Source organism: Mirounga angustirostris, unplaced genomic scaffold (genome assembly GCF_029215605.1).
Source record: "Mirounga angustirostris isolate CCGP_5_RB_7025 unplaced genomic scaffold, mMirAng1.0.hap1 SCAF_3, whole genome shotgun sequence".
Lineage (NCBI taxonomy): Eukaryota > Metazoa > Chordata > Mammalia > Carnivora > Phocidae > Mirounga > Mirounga angustirostris.
In genome coordinates, this window is record NW_026991711.1 from 180633384 (window position 1) to 180651081 (window position 17698).

The following is a 17698-nucleotide window of genomic DNA, read 5'->3' on the forward strand; positions in this document are numbered from 1 at the left end:
TATTAGGACAGATATTATATATAATTTTCTGATACATTATAAAGTTATTTCCCTGGTAAGGAAGTTTTGAAAATTCAAATTATGAAGAATGGTATGCATAGAAAATTGGCAGATTAGCAAGGCCTGAATTCCTCCTTTATTCTTCTTTTACATCATCTCAGAATGCTTGGTTTTGATGTTCAGAGTTGTTACTGCATATTTATATTGCTGCATAATGGTATTTGGATCCTTTCATATTCAAACCTTACCAAACAGGGTTATATTTTATTCCTGAGGATTTAGATACTGACCTAGACAAGCATCTTCATCATGGAAATGGGATTTTGGCCCATAATTTAACCAGAGTTAGGTTAGTTCTTCCCATTAGAATGTGTTTATGTAGTGGAACAGCTAGCTTGAAATTGATGATCACATCGCTGTGTCCCATTCGTCTAATCTTCCAAGGGTCTATAATATGATCTCTGACTCCGCAAGCTATACACGAGTAAACTAAATTCATATTTGAAGAATTTATTAGGAAATTTTCTTGGAGAAAAATATGTTTTCTGACAGACAGAAGTAATCTCTATGTCTTCAAATTTATTTTGTAGATGAGACCACAGAGAGAGGCAGATTTACTGAATGAGATCCATGACATCACCACCTCTTTATTCCTCAGGTTCACAGTTTTTTATTATGTCAACCTAGGAACGTGGATGGGCTTCTCTGAATGGTGGGAAGCCTCAAGACAGTCTTCCCATTGAACTAATAATAATAAGAAACCCCACTCTTCAGATCCTCTGTCTCCCGCTCTTCAGTGAGTATGGAATTGGTAAAATCTGCCTAAGTCACCCCAGCCGGATTTCAGAATCATAGGAAAGAAGAATCTACAAATAGCTCTGGCAAATTTTTCCAGATGAAACAGATTATAGAATGCTTAACCACAGGCATTTTTAAGGTCGGATCAGAATCACTGCTATAGAAAATGTCCCCTTTCCATGAAGCTCCCTGAGTAGTCAGAGATCCTGAGAACTTGCTGGAATCTAGAATTGTTGTCCGTTGTGAGCCATGTTTTAAGTATGTGTCCAAGTCTGAGATATTTACTCAAAACATGAGTGAAATGCAGTCTATTAACTAATAAAAGGTGGAATTTTAGTAACATGCCTAGAAAAGCTTAATAACTTTATTTGTAGAAATGCTCATAGTTGTAGGTCTAGTGAGAATTACTGAACAAATTACTGAAAGAATTACTGAGATGACTGGTATTAAACCATTCTTGAGGTGTGGACTATGAACTCATAGAATGCATCTCCATTTTAATTCCAAGCCGAAATCTCAGAGGATGACTCTTAGCTCTTAGTTTTTAACTCAGCAGCTTCAAGAAAGCAAAGGTACTTTCAAGAAGCCCAGGTATCCTAAACATTGTTTAGAAGACAGCCCTGTAAAAAATAAAAAATTTTTAAAGATTTATTTATTTAAAGAGAGAGAGAGAGTGCGAGCCTGCACGGGGAGGGGGAACGGCTGAAAAAGGAGAGAGAGAATCCTCAAGCAGACTCCCCACTGAGTGCAGAACCCCCTGCAGGGCTTGATGTCACAATCCTGAGATCATGACCTGAGCCAAAATCAAGAGTTAGCCACTCAAACAATTGAGCCACACACGTGCCCAGAAGAAGAAATTATAAGAGAGAAATATTTTCTTGATCAGTGGAACACTTTGTTGTTTCCTACTCATTTTCATCTTAGTCTCCTTTTTATCTGCACCCAAATTTCCATTTGAGAAAAGCCCTTCTGCATTTTTAGCCTTCAGTGGGGCTGGACCATTACCACCCACAGGTTCAGGGGTTCTCCCTGATTGGTGGAAGCACAGGGCACTTCCCTCCCTGCAGTGGTTGGCATCTGGGTGGGTAAGTAAAAGTCCAATTGCTGTAGAGCCCAGGCCTTTTTTTTTTTTTAATAATTAAAGGAGAATGAATCCTCCTCTCCCTTGCTTTCCCCTCATCCTCTTTCACTTGCAAAATAATGAGTCCTGACCTACGCATGGGCAGAGGCTTTTTCCCCAGTAAAATTAATTTCTCTTGAAACTGAGCTATAATGATAGGAAAGATGCTTGAAAATCTGAACACATTCTGAGATGTGTTCTTGGAATTTTCCATAGAAAATTAAAGCCTGATCCACAGTGACACATTCAGCAAGTATTTGCTTAGCATAACCTCTTCTGAAATGGTGAGATAGATCTGAAGTGCCTCAAATCTAGGATTCTCCGGAGAGGTTGGGGTTGTTTAACATGGTGAATGTATGCTGAATGGATGCTTGGAAACGAATCACATCAGCTACTGGAGGGGCTCACAGGGTGGGTCTCCAGAAGCCTTTACTTCCAAAGTCTTTGAGGCCAAAGGGCTCTTCATCAAAGGAAGTATGTAATGCACTGAATTTCTTGGAATTTCAGAATTTAGCCATCTGATTAGATTAACATAAGCTAAAATTTTGTATTCTACTTCAACCTCATCTAAAATGTTCTTTAAGTTGACAATGATGACTAAAGATATGAACATGATGAAATCTCACCACCTTGGTTTCTTCCCTACACACAATGGGATGAACAAGATTTGTAGAGTTAGGGCGCCTGGGTGGCTCAGTTGGTTAAGCGACTGCCTTTGGCTCAGGTCATGATCCTGGAGTCCCAGGATCGAGTCCCGCGTCAGGCTCCCTGCTCAGCAGGGAGTCTGCTTCTCCCTCTGACCCTCTCCTCTCTCATGCTCTCTCTCTCTCATTCTCTCTCTCAAATAAATAAATAAAATCTTTAAAAAAAAACATTTGTAGAGTTAGTATAGGGACAGTATACACCCACTGGTTGAGTGACACAATAGAAACTATGCATACAAATCTCCTTTGATTACTAAAATTTCCTTTTCCTTTTTACTGCCTAGTTATGCATGCAGCTAATTGTACTTAGAATTGCTTGTGTTTAAAAATCTCAGTAGATTTCATTTTACCCATTGACAGTGAATTCCTTTGTCCAAACTTGTCATAGAAAAGATTCCTAGAGCTGTTCCCATCCCTCTTCATCACAAAGATACGGTTTACTTTATCAACTCTTAAAATGTATGCTTTGTAACATCTGAAAAAAATTCACTAGCTTGTCTGAACGTCTAAGTGTAAGTAAGCATTCCTTAAGAACTTTGAGAGGCTTATACCAACAATCCAAAATCTGTTTCCAAACATGAAAACACTTAGAGTTTTTCTTTTGAAATTAGTTGCCATCCTAAAATACTTGAAATAGTGTAAATTTTTTCTTTTTGAGGATAGATTAGACTTTTAGAAATTTATGTTGGACTTGGTTCTAGGTTCTGATCAGAAAGATCAATTTTTTGAACAAAAGGGTGGTAACGCTATAAAGAACACTATAAAGGGAGGTTAGGGGTGTGTGTGTGTGTGTGTGTGTGTTTGTGTGGTGCACATGTGCTCATGGGCAGGGACACAGGCATGTGCACACCCATGCTCAAAAGCAGTTTGAAAAGTTGAGTGCTTTCCGCTGAGACAATTATCACTGCAGTAAACACACATATTCCCAAGTTTGAAGAGGACAATATTCATTTTTATTTATTAAATCTCTTATAGCTAAAAGAGACAATTTTATTACTATATAAATATATTAGGTATGTGGGATGCCTGGGTGGCTCAGTCAGTTGAGTTTCTGCCTTTGGCTCAGGTCATGATCCCAGGATCCTGGGATCGAGTCCCGCATCAGGCTCCCTGTTCAGCGGGGAGCCTGTTTCTCCCTCTCCCTCTGCCTGTCGCTCCCCCTGCTTGTGCTCTCTCTCTCTCTCTGACAAATAAATAAATGAAATCTTAAAAATATATATATATATTCTGTATGTAAGAAAAGCACTCTTACTGTAAGTTGATTAGATTGTTTACTTACTTTTATTTGTGTTGCCTCTGCATGTCGGTCTACCTTTTCTATTTTAGGGCCTTGAGGGCACATGCATGCATGTGTAAGTCTTTGCATAGACTCTGCTCTAGCAGAATGTGGAAATAGTTGGTCACCAAGTTTTCTTGATAATTCTTATGATAGGTCTGCGAAGGACTTTTCATTTCTAATTATGGATTATTTAAGATAAATACTTAGACACCTGTAAATCTTCCATTATTTCATATTTAATTAACATTTGGTTCTGATTTATTCCAGTACAGAGTCTATATTTAGATACCTAACTACTCACATAAAGGGCTTTACCCTAGTGTGTGAAATATCAAAGTTTAGAATTTTTATTTTTATTTATTTATTTATTTATTTATTTATTTATTTATTTTAAGATTTTATTTATTTGCGAGAGAGAGAATGAGAGACAGAGAGCATGAGAGGGAGGAGGGTCAGAGGGAGAAGCAGACTCCCTGCCGAGCAGGGAGCCCGATGTGGGACTCGATCCTGGGACTCCAGGATCATGACCTGAGCCGAAGGCAGTTGCTTAACCAACTGAGCCACCCAGGCGCCCAAAGTTTAGACTTTTTAGAGTAATAAAATAAGGATTTTGATGATCTTATCAGCCTTGTAGCAAATCTGAGTGGAGACCAGCCAGTTGTCAGAAGTTCCCGAAGCAGATTCTCTTGAACTTCTCGTTTTTAAAAAATTGATTAATGAAAATCTTACATGAAGAACAAAAGCATTAAAACATAAGCCAGATTATTAAAACAATGAAACACATGAGCAATTAAAGCTACAGTTGCAATTTCTGAGGAAATGGATTCTAGTCTTTAAAACAGGAACACCATGGCTTCATAGCACTTACATGTATAATAGAAATTAATGCTGAAAGGGAGGGCTGCACATCCATTGTTATAAAAATGATACAATGTCAACAAGTTTACCCCTAGCTTCTTCAAGGATGGTTTCTGAATTCCTTCACCTTGATAAATATATTTTTCCATATTATCTTTTTAAGGTAATAATAAAATTAGAATTACAAGCTAAGATTAGAATCCTGTACCCTCTTATACAAGGCTAGAACTGTATAGCACATGAATTATAGCCTTATTCTGCTTATTGCTCTACTATCTCATTAATTTTATTTTGTATACCTTAGAAAATGTTTATTATAAAATATGTCATTCTGTCATTTATAATTGATTAAATAAGCTGTCTGAGGTCATTACTTCAAAAATTGTGCATCTGACCGTTGATCAAAACTCAGAAACATAAGAAAACATGGAAAACATCTGACCAAAGATGACTTCGCATGGTATTTTTTTGCCATTGCTGCTTGCAATGAAATTAACAGAAAAAAAAAATCAATTTTGAATTCTAGTTTTCTTCTTGTAAAAAATTTAATTCTTGTCTCTTAGCATCTTTACCATAAGAATCTCAATTCATTTTGCAAACACCAGCTGTGATGTATTAAGGATTTCCTATAGAAGGAAACATCATAAAAGGGTGATCTTTAGTGTTAGAGACAGTGATAGTGAGAAGAAAGCCATTGACCTCCATTGACCTTGGGAAGTTCTTAAGCTCTTTGAGTATCAGTTTCCTTTTCTGTTAAAATGGGGGTTTCTGTATCTCACATACAGGATCTATGAGGGTTGCTTCAATAATGCAAATAAATCGCCAGGCCCATGAAACATAATTGGTGCTTACTAAACTTTAGTTTCCATCTTCTTCTTTAGGCTTCTCATCTCTCTTGCTTTTATTTAACCCATTTCTGCTGTATCTGGGAAGCTACCAGAAAAAGCATATAGTAATCTGTAGCACACAGAATTTAAATCCCATAACATTGTTTCTGTTAGTGAAGAAGAAGATGAAAACTACAGGGAAATATTCCTCACCTGTGGAGACGGGGTAAGTGAGTTGCCCAGACCGCCCAAGACTTGTGAGAAGGTGGAGTAATAGGAACTTAATCACCAAGGATGGGAGTGAAAATTGATATAATGACTTTGGGAAGTATTTCAGTTCAGAATTAACCTTTTTTTTTTAGGTCTTGCTTTCCCTAATGTCAAGATTTTCAACTTTAGTTTTTTAAAAATACAAGTAGAGAAATATAAATGCTTTTGAGAATAAACTTCTACTAATTGAGAGTTTCAAATGGACAGGAAATGTAGGTTTTCCTCATACAGAAATGTTAATTCTGTAAAGTGTCATTTTTTATAGATACCACAGAGTTTTACATTGGGAAATAGATGTCTTCTTATTGAACTTCTTCCCAAGGTATACAGACACAAGCTCAAGTTTGTTTGTTTGTTTTTTAAAGATTTTTATTTATTGATTTGAGAGAGAGAGAACAAGCAATGAGGAGGGGCAGAGGGAGAGAGAGAGAGAGAAAGAGAAGTAGACTCCCAGCTGAGCAGGAAGCCTGATGCAGGGCTCAATCCCAGGACCCAGAGATCATGACCTGAGCTGAAGACAGCCACTTAACCAACTGAGCCACCCAGGCACCCCACAAGCACAAGTTTTATCCACAAATCCTGACCTCAAACTTCACACAGTCTCCATATAGGACCATGGTAGAAAATACGGTCTTTCATACTGTGATGGCATAAAAGTCTGCTTAATTATTTTTGTTTGTTGTTCAGTCCTTCAGAAGGACTTCTCTCAGCTGGTTGGTTTCTGTAGTAGCTCTTGGTGCTGGCATGGTGGATTATTTGTTTTATTTCTGTAAGAAAAAATGCTGTTGGTGGGGTGCCTGGGTGGCTCAGTCAGTTAAGTGTCTGACTTCAGCTCAGGTCATGATCTCAAGGTCCTGGGATCGAGCCCCACAAGGTCCTGGGATCGAGGGGAGAGCCTGCTCTCCGTCTCCCCCTGCTTGTGCTCTCTCTCTGTCAATAAATAAATAAATAAATAAATAAATAAATAAATAAAATCTTTTAAAAATGCTATTGGTATTTTGATAGAGATTGCATTAAATGTGTAGATTGCTTTTTGGTAATATGGACATTTTAACAATATTTGTTCCTCCAATGCATGAGCATGGACTCTCTTTCCATTTGTTTGTCATCTTCAATTTCTTTCATCAGTGTTTTATAGTTTTCAGAGTATAGGTCTTTTACCTCCTTGGTTAAGTTTATTCCTAGGTATTTTATTATTTTTGGTACAATTGTAAATGAGACTATTTTCTTAATTTCTCTTTCTGCTGATTCATTATCAGTGCATAGAAATGCAACAGATTTCTGTATATTGATTTTGTATCATGCGACCTTACTGAATTTATGCATCAGTTCTAGTAGTTTTTTTGGTGGAATCTTTAGGGTTTCCTGTATTTGGTATCATAATGTCTGAAAATAGTGAAAGTTTTACTTCTTCCTTACTGATTTAGATGTCTTTTATTTCTTTTTATTGTCTGGTTGCTGTGGTTAGGACTTCCAGTACTATGTTGAATGAAAGTGGTGAGAATGGACATTCTTGTTTTGTTCATGATCTTAGGAGAAAAGTCCTCAGTTTTTCACCATTGAGTATGATGTTAGCTGTTAGTTTTTCACATATGGCCTTTATTATATTGAGGTATGTTCCATCTAAACTTACTTTATTGAGGGTTTTCATCACGAATGGATGTTGTACTTGTCAAATGCTTTTTCTGCATCTATTAAGACAATCATATGGTTTTTATCTTTTCTCTTGTTGATCTGGATGTTGTATCATGTTGATGGATTTTTGAATATTGAACCACGCTTGCAACCCAGAAATAAATCCTACTTGATCATGGTGAATGATTTAAGGTATTGTTGATTTAGTTTGCTAATATTTTGTTGAGGATTTTTGCATCTATGTACATTAGAGATATTGGCCTGTGGTTCTCTTTTTTTGTACTGTCTTTATCTGGTTTTAGTATCAGGGTAATACTAGCCTCAGAATGAATGAATTTGGAAACTTTCCTTCCTTTTCTATATTTGGAATAGTTTGAGAAGAACAGGTATTAACTCTTTTTAAAAATTTTTTCACTTTTATTTGTTTATATATTATTATTATTTTAGAGAGAGAGTGCATGTGAACAGTGGGGTCAGGGACAGAGGGAGAGAGAGAATCTCAAGCAGACTACATGTTGAGTGTGGTGCCCAAAATGGGGCTCAATCTAATGACTGTGAGATCATGACCTGAGCCAAAGTCAGATGCTTAACCAACTGAGCCACCCAGGTGCCCCTTAACTCTTTTTTAAATGTATTAGAACTCACTTGTGAAGCTGTCTGGTCCTGGACTTCTGTTTGTTGGGAGGTTTTTGTTTTTTTTTTAAACTACTGATTCAATTTCATTCTTGGTAATCAATCTGTTCAAATTTTCTATTTCTTCCCAATTCCATTTTGTTTTTTAAATATTTTTAAAAATTCATTTATTTGAGAGAGAGAGAGCAGAGCAAGCATGAGAGAACATGACTCGAGGGGGGTTTTAAGGAGGGCATGTGTTGTGATGAGCACTGGGTGTTATATACAACTAATAAATCATTGAACACTACATCAAAAACTAATGATGTACTACACAGTGGCTAACTGAACATAATAAAAAAAATGAATGTGCGGGGGGAGGGCAGAGGGAGAGGGAGAAGCAGGTTCCCTGCAGAGCAGGGAGTCTGATGTGGGACTTGATCCCAGGACCCTGGGATCATGACCTGAGCCAAAGGCAGACGCTTAATCGATTGAGCCACCCAGGCGCCCTCCTGATTCCTATATTGTCTATATTAAGTTGATGGTTGCTTAAGTTTAAGGCCAATCTAAAGGCACTAAATTTTCATTCCCCCCTCAATGTTTTAGATATATGGTGTCATAATTTACATCCTTTCAGTTTGTGAATCCCCTGACTTTTATAGATATACTTAATTTTACTGCTTTTATGCTTCCTACTTTTCTTGATTCTGCTTATTGTCATTCCTGTCCACTCAAAGAGTCCTCTTTAACATTTCTTTTAAGCTGGTTTAGTCGTGATGAATTCCTTTAACTTTGTCTGGGAAACTCTTTATCTCTCCTTCTATACTGAATGATAATGTTGCTGGATAGATTACTCTTGGTTGCAGGTTTTTTTTCTTTCAGCATTTTGAATATATCATGCTATTCTCTTCTGGTCTGTACAGTTTCTGCTGAAAAATCAGCTGATAGCCTCATGGGAGTTCCCTTGTATGAACTCTTTTATTTACTCTTGCTGCTTTAAAATTTTCTCTTTATCACTACTTTTTGCCATCTTAAGTATGTGTCTTAATGTGGACTTCCTTGGGTTGATTTTGTTGAAGTTGCTCTGTGCCTCCTGGATCTGGATTTCTGTTTCCTTTCTCAAATTCAGGAAGTTTTCAGCTATTATTTCTGGGAAAACTCTTGCTGATGCCAGCCAAATTAGAGGGGTGGATCCACCAAGGCAGACGTTGAACTGACCTGGCCACCCAGGCATCCCTCTGATATTATTAAATAAATCTCCTTCTCATATACCCCCAGTGTTTCTCAAACTGCTGCTTCTGTGGTGTATCCCAGTAGGGTCATTTATTGTGCTGTCTCTTGAAGGGCACAGATTCAGTTTCCTATCACCCTCCAGCTCTCCCAGAGCTGAGTTTGCTGATTTCTAAAGTTCTAGGTGTCAAGCCCCATTGATTGTAAAAATTCCTGAAATCAGGCCCTTCTGGATTTCAAAGCCAAATATTATGGGGATTCAGCTTCCCAGGGCAGGTCCCTCTGTCTGATCGTACCCCCCTCCATGCCCACAGCATCCCTCCATCCCACAGACAGTCCTGCAGGTCCATTTGTATCTAGATCACATCTCTGCCCTTCCTAGTCTCTTCAATGTGGCTTCTTCTTTCTACATTTACTGTGGAGAGTCTGTTCTGCTAGTCTTTGGGTTGTTTTCTGGTTTATTTACACTGTCATGGGTGTTAATCTAGTTGCATACATGGCATGAGGTGAGCCCAGTATCCTCCTACACTGCCATCTTTCCCCAAAGTCTGAGTTTGGCTTTTCAGAATCCACACATAATTGATATCATACTTCATGTGGTTTTTTTTTTTTTCTGTCTGACTTATTTCACTTAGCATATACAGTCATTTTTTAAAGAACAAATTCCAGTTACCAAAGTTATTAAAATAGAGTTGAATGTTTTATTTGGGACTCTCAAAAAAAAAATTAAAGGAAATCCAGATTGTAACTAAGAGGAAATATTCCCCTTTCCTACCTCCTCCATTTTCTCACAACCTGTGACAGATAACTGGTTAACTGCGCCCCCCCTCCCCCCGCCCGCAGGTTCCCCTAACAGATCAGATCCTGCCTTCATGTTATTGATATTCTCTCTCTTCTACATTGAAGAATAGACTATCTACATAAAATATATTGTGTATATCTTCCTTTTTTTCAACTTGCTGGTATGGTTTGTGTAAGATTGAATTTTTTTCTTCCTTGTTGAAAATTCTTCTCCAAAACCTTCTAGACTTAGTGCTTTCTGGGAGTTGGTTTCTGACTACCAATCTAATTTATTTGTTTGATTCTGGTTTCTTTGGGGGTTTCTATTTTGTCTTAAGTTCTTTTCGTTAACTAATATTTTTTTAAATTCTAATTTTATTTATGATTTGTAAAGTACTGAACTATAGTTTTTCATAGTAATCTCATTATTTCAAAATTGTTTATTGTGTATGAGTTTTGACCCATTTTTCATTCCAGTATTGCTTATTTGTACCTCTTTCCCTCATTCAGTTTTACCAGAGGTTTTCCCATATTATATCTTTCCATAAAAACCCTAATTCAAAAAAAATAAGTACTATTCTTTAAAACATTTTTTATTTCATTTCTTTCTGCTATTGTGTTTATCTCTTCTACTTTATTTTTAATTACTTTGCTGTTCTTTTTCTATTTTCTTGATTCAAATGTCTAGACCAACAATCTTCAAAACTTAAAAAGATCTATATGGAAGACAAAAGGCTCTGCATTCTGTTTTTAAGTTTAGAAATGGTCAGAGGCACTTTTATTTAATTCAAACTTGTTATAAATAGTTGTGGCAGGAGACAGGAAATATCAAGCAATATTTCAGAATTCTAGAAGTTGTACTGGATTTTTATGGTGGATCAGAAATAAAAACTTCAGTCTAAGATAGAAAAAGAGAAAAAAATTATGTTTCTGTCCTTTCAGTTCAGTTATATCTGAAGTGATAAATCATAGGTATTAAGCATGAAATTTTATCACATGTTTTATGACTTCCCACAATTATTCAAATATGCTTCAAATACACTCAAACGTAAATGTTTTTATTTTCCTTGGATAAAGACAGGCTCTGCAGTAAAACAATTTAACAACAAAATAATTTTTATTTCTCTTATGTTGAATGGCAATGAAGAAGGAAATGTGAGGTTTAACAAGGGAGGAAAGGAAAACCCAACAGAGGAATCTATCCCATATTAAAAGCACAAGGGATAATCAGATTAGATACTACTTGGGAACTTGGCCTTAGTTGGTTAGTTAGCCCTGAAGCTGTTTGTTTAAGTCACTGGGTCATGAATTCAGCTTCCCTTATGTAACAGTGTAAGACAACCTACAGCACAACATCTGAATAAACAAAGGACTGCCTGTTCTTATGTCATTTTTTTCATTCCCATACACAAGGTAGCTTTTATTAAACTCTATGATCAGGTTTCTAGGTTTTGTTCATGACATGAAAAGGGGATTTAGAAAATCTGCATTTCAGGAACATTGCTTGCTAAGAGCTTTAAGAATTCAGATTTGCTGCTGATCTCTTTGAAAAATGACCTCTTGCAGGATGTACCTGCTCTCACCCAGAGGCAATGAATGCCAGTGGTTCAGGCATTGGGGTAGCCACAGGGAATGAGCAGGTAAGGCTGAGGAGGAATGGAGTGTTATCAGCATTATAAGAGTTTAAGCACACCGGTCACACTCAAGTCTCAGCACACAGGGCACCTGACTGGCAGGATGGAGGATGCCTCTGGCAGCTTTGGGGATGAAGGAAGACAGCTCTCTTGGCATGGATATCCTTGATAATAAGCCTGGAGAACACAAGAACAGACAAGTCAGAGGGGCCTGAATAAGGGAGAAGGAAAATGGCAGATGCCATATTACAACCAAGAATACCTATTCATGAGAACTCCATGGGGATTCTGTAAAATAATTGAGAGGGACTAGGAAGTCCTTTATTTGCTGGGTATACTGTGGCATGGGAAACATAGGCAACATATTTTGAAGGCCAAGATGATACCTGGAAAAGGAGTTAAGTTAAGCTACTTAACATGGGTTAAGTAGAAGCTACTTCACTTAACGTGGGTTAAGTAGAAGCAGCAACAATAATAATTAGAATATCCAGCTTCTACTGAGCATAAAGCTTTACATGCCTTATGTCATTTAATTTCATTTGAATCAGTAATTGAACACATGAGGTAGAGAAAAATTTTAACCTTGCTATTACAGATCATGAAGATTATAAATGTTACTTAACTTGCTTGGGGTCACATATTAAAATGCAGTATCATCCTTTGAACCTGAGGATTTCTGCCTTTGGAAGCTAAGGCTGCCTCTGCTCCTTAGTGCAGTCCAGGTAGTGCTGTCTTGGGACCATGAAGGAAGCAGGAATCCAGAAATTCTTGGGGCTGCTCACTGCAACCTCAAGGGGAATTTTTGAGTGTAGGGCCTTGGAGGATACCATGAGACTAGCCTTTCTGGAAAGGGATTCAGCAGTAAAACTGTCCATGACAGGGGGAGGTCGATGCCCCAGGAAGCCAGGGAAAGTGTGAGAAGCAGTAGCAGCTGTAAGCCCAGCCAGTAAGGACAAGGTGCATATAATGCACTGTGATACTTGCATGTGAAGGACAAGTGGAACCAGGGCTTTATGTCCCCCTTAAAGTGAGGTTGCTTTTGCTTTGCTTTTGTTACCATCCTACCTTTGTGCACTTGGGTTTCCTGGGATCTTGCATATTTAGGGCCTTTAAGTTTCACCAGTGATCCTCTTTGGGTTGGGTTGGGACTTCTCTTTTAGTTTAGCTACCTTAGTTACACATGTCCAGTGTGCCGGAGATGACACCTTCACTTGGATCCGACGTTCCATGTCAGCCCAGGGCTCATGAACCAAGCATAACAGGCAATGAATACAAATCTCCACATTTCCCTTTTGCTTTGGACATATTCTTTCTTGATTTTGTACAAACCTTTTTTTTTTTAAGTTTTTATTTAAATTCCAGTTAACATACAGTGTAATATTAGTTTCAGGCGTACAATTTAGTGATTCAACACTTACATATAATACTCGGTGCTCATCACAACAAGTGCACTCCTAATACCCATCAGCTATTCAACCCATCCCCCTGCCCATGTCCCCTCTGGTAACCACCAACTTGTTCTCTATAGTTGAGTCTGTTTTTTGATTTGCCTCTCTCTTTTTTCCCCCTGTGATCATTTGTTTTGTTTCTTAAATTCCACACATGAGTGAAATCATATGGTATTTGTCTTTCTCTGACTGACTTATTTCGCTTAACATAATACTCTCTAGCTCCACTCATGTTGTTGCAAATGGCAAGATTTCATCCTTTTTTTATGGTATACACACACACGCACGCACACAAACACACACACACACCTATATATACCACATCTTCTTTATCCATTCATTGGTTGATGGACATTTGGGCTCTTTCCATTATTTGGCTATTGTAGTTAATGCTGCTATAAACATCAGGGTCTTACAGACCTTCTCAGTCTTTCCTGAAAGCTAGAGTGAGATAAGTGTCCCAACACTGTGGTTCTTTATGTTCACAACTGTTTGGAAATGAAGATTTACAGGCTACATGATCAGTGGTTGGAGCACAAACTTCTCAGAAATGAAGATGAACCTGACTCATGGTGAAGTCTCCTCTACCCCAGAGAAGCTGCTAGACTCAGGGGGAAATAAAAGTGGAGAATAAAAGAGATAGAAATTATCCGAACACTTACTATAACTTCAGCATTGTGATAGGTGTTTTATGTGCATTCATTTACTGGGTCTTCTTAGAAGTCCTATGATCTGGGCATTGTTAGTCACATTTTATGAATGAGGACAGTGAGTCTCAGAGAGGTCAACTGACTTCCTATCAGTTACACAGCCGCAGGAAATAGAACTAGAATTCAAGATGAGCCTGAGTTACTCCAAATCCCAGTAACTGAGTGCCCTAGAAGTGCCACCAGGACCAGACTCCAGTGGTTGCTGTCAGATCACCTCCTGGCCCCTCCTTACTAAGGGGGTAAATCTCTTGAAAAAGAGTGGAAGCAGTTAGAGGGCTCGATTTCATCGGGTGCTTGGGTGGGGGAAGAAGGAAATCAGCAACGAGGCACAAATAACACCTTCAGTCCTTAAGTCAGCTTGCATTTTCTGTTCCTCTCTTCTGGGGTCAGTCTCATAACCGAGAGAGTGCTGAGAGATGGCACAGTGTACTCTAGTCAGAAAGCAGAGGATCTCTAGATGTTTCCTGGAGAATGTGTCTAAAGCTAGTTTGACTAAGAAGATTTAAAAGTCATGATTTGGAATTTACTACAGGAGAAATTGAGATTCAGATCAAAAGAATTTCCAGAGCCAGAAGAGCTCATCAATGGCCAAGAGTCCTGTTGCTCCCCCTAATGTGACATCACTGAGGTGCCTAGATTTTTTAGGAGGAGGTGGAGGATTTACAATTATTGTCTTAGAAGTATGATTGAAGTATAATTGACATACGATCCTGTTAGTTTCAGGTATACATTATAGTGATTTGATACTTTTATATATTTCAGAATGATCCCCATGATAAGTGTAGTTACCATCTGTCACCAAAGTTATTACAATATTATTGACTATATTCCCTATGCTGTACATTACAATCCCCTGACTGATTTATTTTATAACTGGAATTTTTACCTCTTAATCCACTTCCCCTATTTCACCTGCCCCTCAACACTCCCTGCTCTGGTAACCAACAGTTTGTTTCCTGTATCTTTGAATCTGTTTCTCTTTTGTTTCGTTTGTTTGTTTTGTTTTTTTGATTCCATATATAAGTGAAATCATACAATATTTGTCCTTCTGCGTCTGACTTATTTTACTCAGCATAATACCTTCTAGGTCTATTCATGTTATCATCAATGGCAAGAGTTCATTCTTTTTTATGGCTAAGTAATATTCCACACATATATCTGTCTCACATCTTCTTTATCCATTCATTTATTGATGGACATTTGGGTTGCTTCCATATCCTGGCTATTGTAAATGATGTTGCAATGAATATAAGGGTGTACCTATCTCTTCCAATTGGTGATTTTATTTTCTTTGGATACATAATCAGAAATGGAATTGTTGGATCATAGGATAGTTCTACTTTTGATTTTTTGAGGAGCCTCCATTCTGTTTTCCATAGTGGCTGCACCAAGTAACATTCCCATCAACAATGTACAAAGGTTCTCTTTTCTCCATATCCTCAATATTTTTTTTTTTGATAACAGCCAATCTAACAGCTGTAAGGTGATAGCTTATTGTGGCTTTGATTTGCATTTCCCTGATTAATGATTTTGAACATTTTCTCATGTTTGTTGGCTATCTGCATGTCTCTTTGGAGAAATGTCTATTCAAGTTCTCTGCCTATTTTTTAATCATGTTGCTTTCTTTATATAAAGTTGTGTAAGTCCTTTATGTATTTTAAATATTAACACATTGTTGGATGTCTCATTTGCTAATATCTTCTCCCATTCAGTAGGTTGTATTTTTGTTTTGTTTATGGTTTCCTTCATTGTGCAAAAGCTTTTTAGTTTGATGTAGTTCCATTTGTTTATTTTAGCTTTGTTGCCCTTGCTTGAGGACACTAGTCCAAGAAAAATATTTTTAAGACTGATGTCAAAGAACCTACTGCCTGTTTTCTTCTAGGAGTTTCATGGTTTCAGGTCTTACATTCAAGTCTTTTACCCATTTTGAACTTATTTTTTGGTATGTTGTAAGATAATAGTCCAGTTCCATTCTTTTGCATGTAGCTGTCCAGTTTTTTCAAAATCTGTCTTTTCCCCATTGTATAATTGCCTCCTTTGGCATAGATTAATTTACCACATATGTATGGGATTATTTCTGGGCTCTCCATTCTACTCCATTGATCTATGTTTCTGTTTTGCACCAGTGCCATACTGTTTTGATTATTATAGCTTTGTGGTATAGTTTGAAACCAGGGAGCATAATACCTCCAACCTGCTTACTTTGTATGACTAGGGTTTATACAGCAACTGCAAAGAAATACATGGCAGAAATACAAATATTTGTTAATTTTTTCCACTATAGGTCTTTCAGCTTGTTTTCTGGTATAGATCCAGTTTATCTTATTGTCAAGAAACTAACATAATGCCTGGTGCTTAATATAGGGACTGGAACTCGGTAAGAGCTTAACAAACATTTACAGATTAAATGCATTGGGAAAAAAATTTATATTCACCTGTTCTTATATTCTTTCTCTCACTGTCTTTGGAAATCCATTTAGCCTTTTAATGTTCTAAATGATTTTGTAAGACCTTGAATTAAAATCATTCAGCTTTTATTTTGTTGATTAAAATTCATTATTTCTTTAAAAAGTCCCAACAACAAGAACAAAAAGATGAAGAGTTGTGAAATAAGAGTACACAAACTGTAATTGGATGGTTGCCTTTGGAAACTGAAGTCAGTAGGCAGATTGTTGTAGCTTCCCAGAGTTCAACTGTTTTTCAGGGCTGTTTTTGTTATGTTTAAGCATTTCCATCAGCCATGGCAGTGATTTTCAAAAAGTACATCTCCTCCAACACTTGTTAGCAGTCAGTTCTGCCAGAAAATCCAACATGCAGAGCCTTTTTGGCATTTCAGCCATCAGGAGGCAAAGATGCCTACCCTGTGGTTATCATTAATGAATTAGCTCTTCCTGGGTACTCCTCCTCCATATTGGGCAGTATGCAAGGCATGGAGGGGAACAAAGATTTTAAAAAGGATAGTTTCTATTCTTAGTATGTCATGACCTAGAATAAAGTCTTTCATTTTCATTTATTTTCTAATCCATTCAGTTGACTTTATATTCATCTAACATTTCAACCGAGAGTCACAATAAAGGTCAGTGACGAAGCTATTTTCCTATCTAATTCAATCAGTGTCAAGAAGATTTGTAACACATTGAACTCTACTTCCTCTCTTCGGGGATGGTGAAGAGTCTTCAATTAAAGGAGGGGCCAAGGGTTTTTCCTAAGGGGACAGAGTGTCTCTGGAGAGATCCCTCAGATGGACTGATCTACTCAGGGGCTGATTGTAACCAGTCCTTCTCAGAAGGAGATTTGTCAGTACATACTGGGACATGCTCTGGGACCTTTTCTGCTGCCTGGTAGCCAAGTAACAAAGCTCTAGTTAGCCCCCTTCTCACAGCTGAAATATTTATTCTTTTGGCAGCAGGGTGTGGATTGATTGTACTGGATAATCTGGGAGAGAGTGGCTCTGTGTGAGCTAAAACTCGTAGCATTGCCAGTGTTCAAAAAGATCAGAGTCCTTTCTTGATCATATGTATTCAATTTCTTATTGTATTAATCATTGGAACTCTCAAATTTCTGAACAGGAGGATGGCTTAGGGGTAACAGTCTTTTTGAAAGGGTGGCCTAGAAATCTTGTCTTGAAGGTGTAGACAGTGTAATTTTTTAAGGTGCAGGTGATTATTTGAATGTTTCTTTAGGGATGCTTCAGAGAGAGATTTTGTTGAAGGGGGCATGAGCCTCACTTCCCACCACCCTGCTCTGTCTTGCTACCATAGTTATCACAGCACAAATGACAGTCAGTACAAAA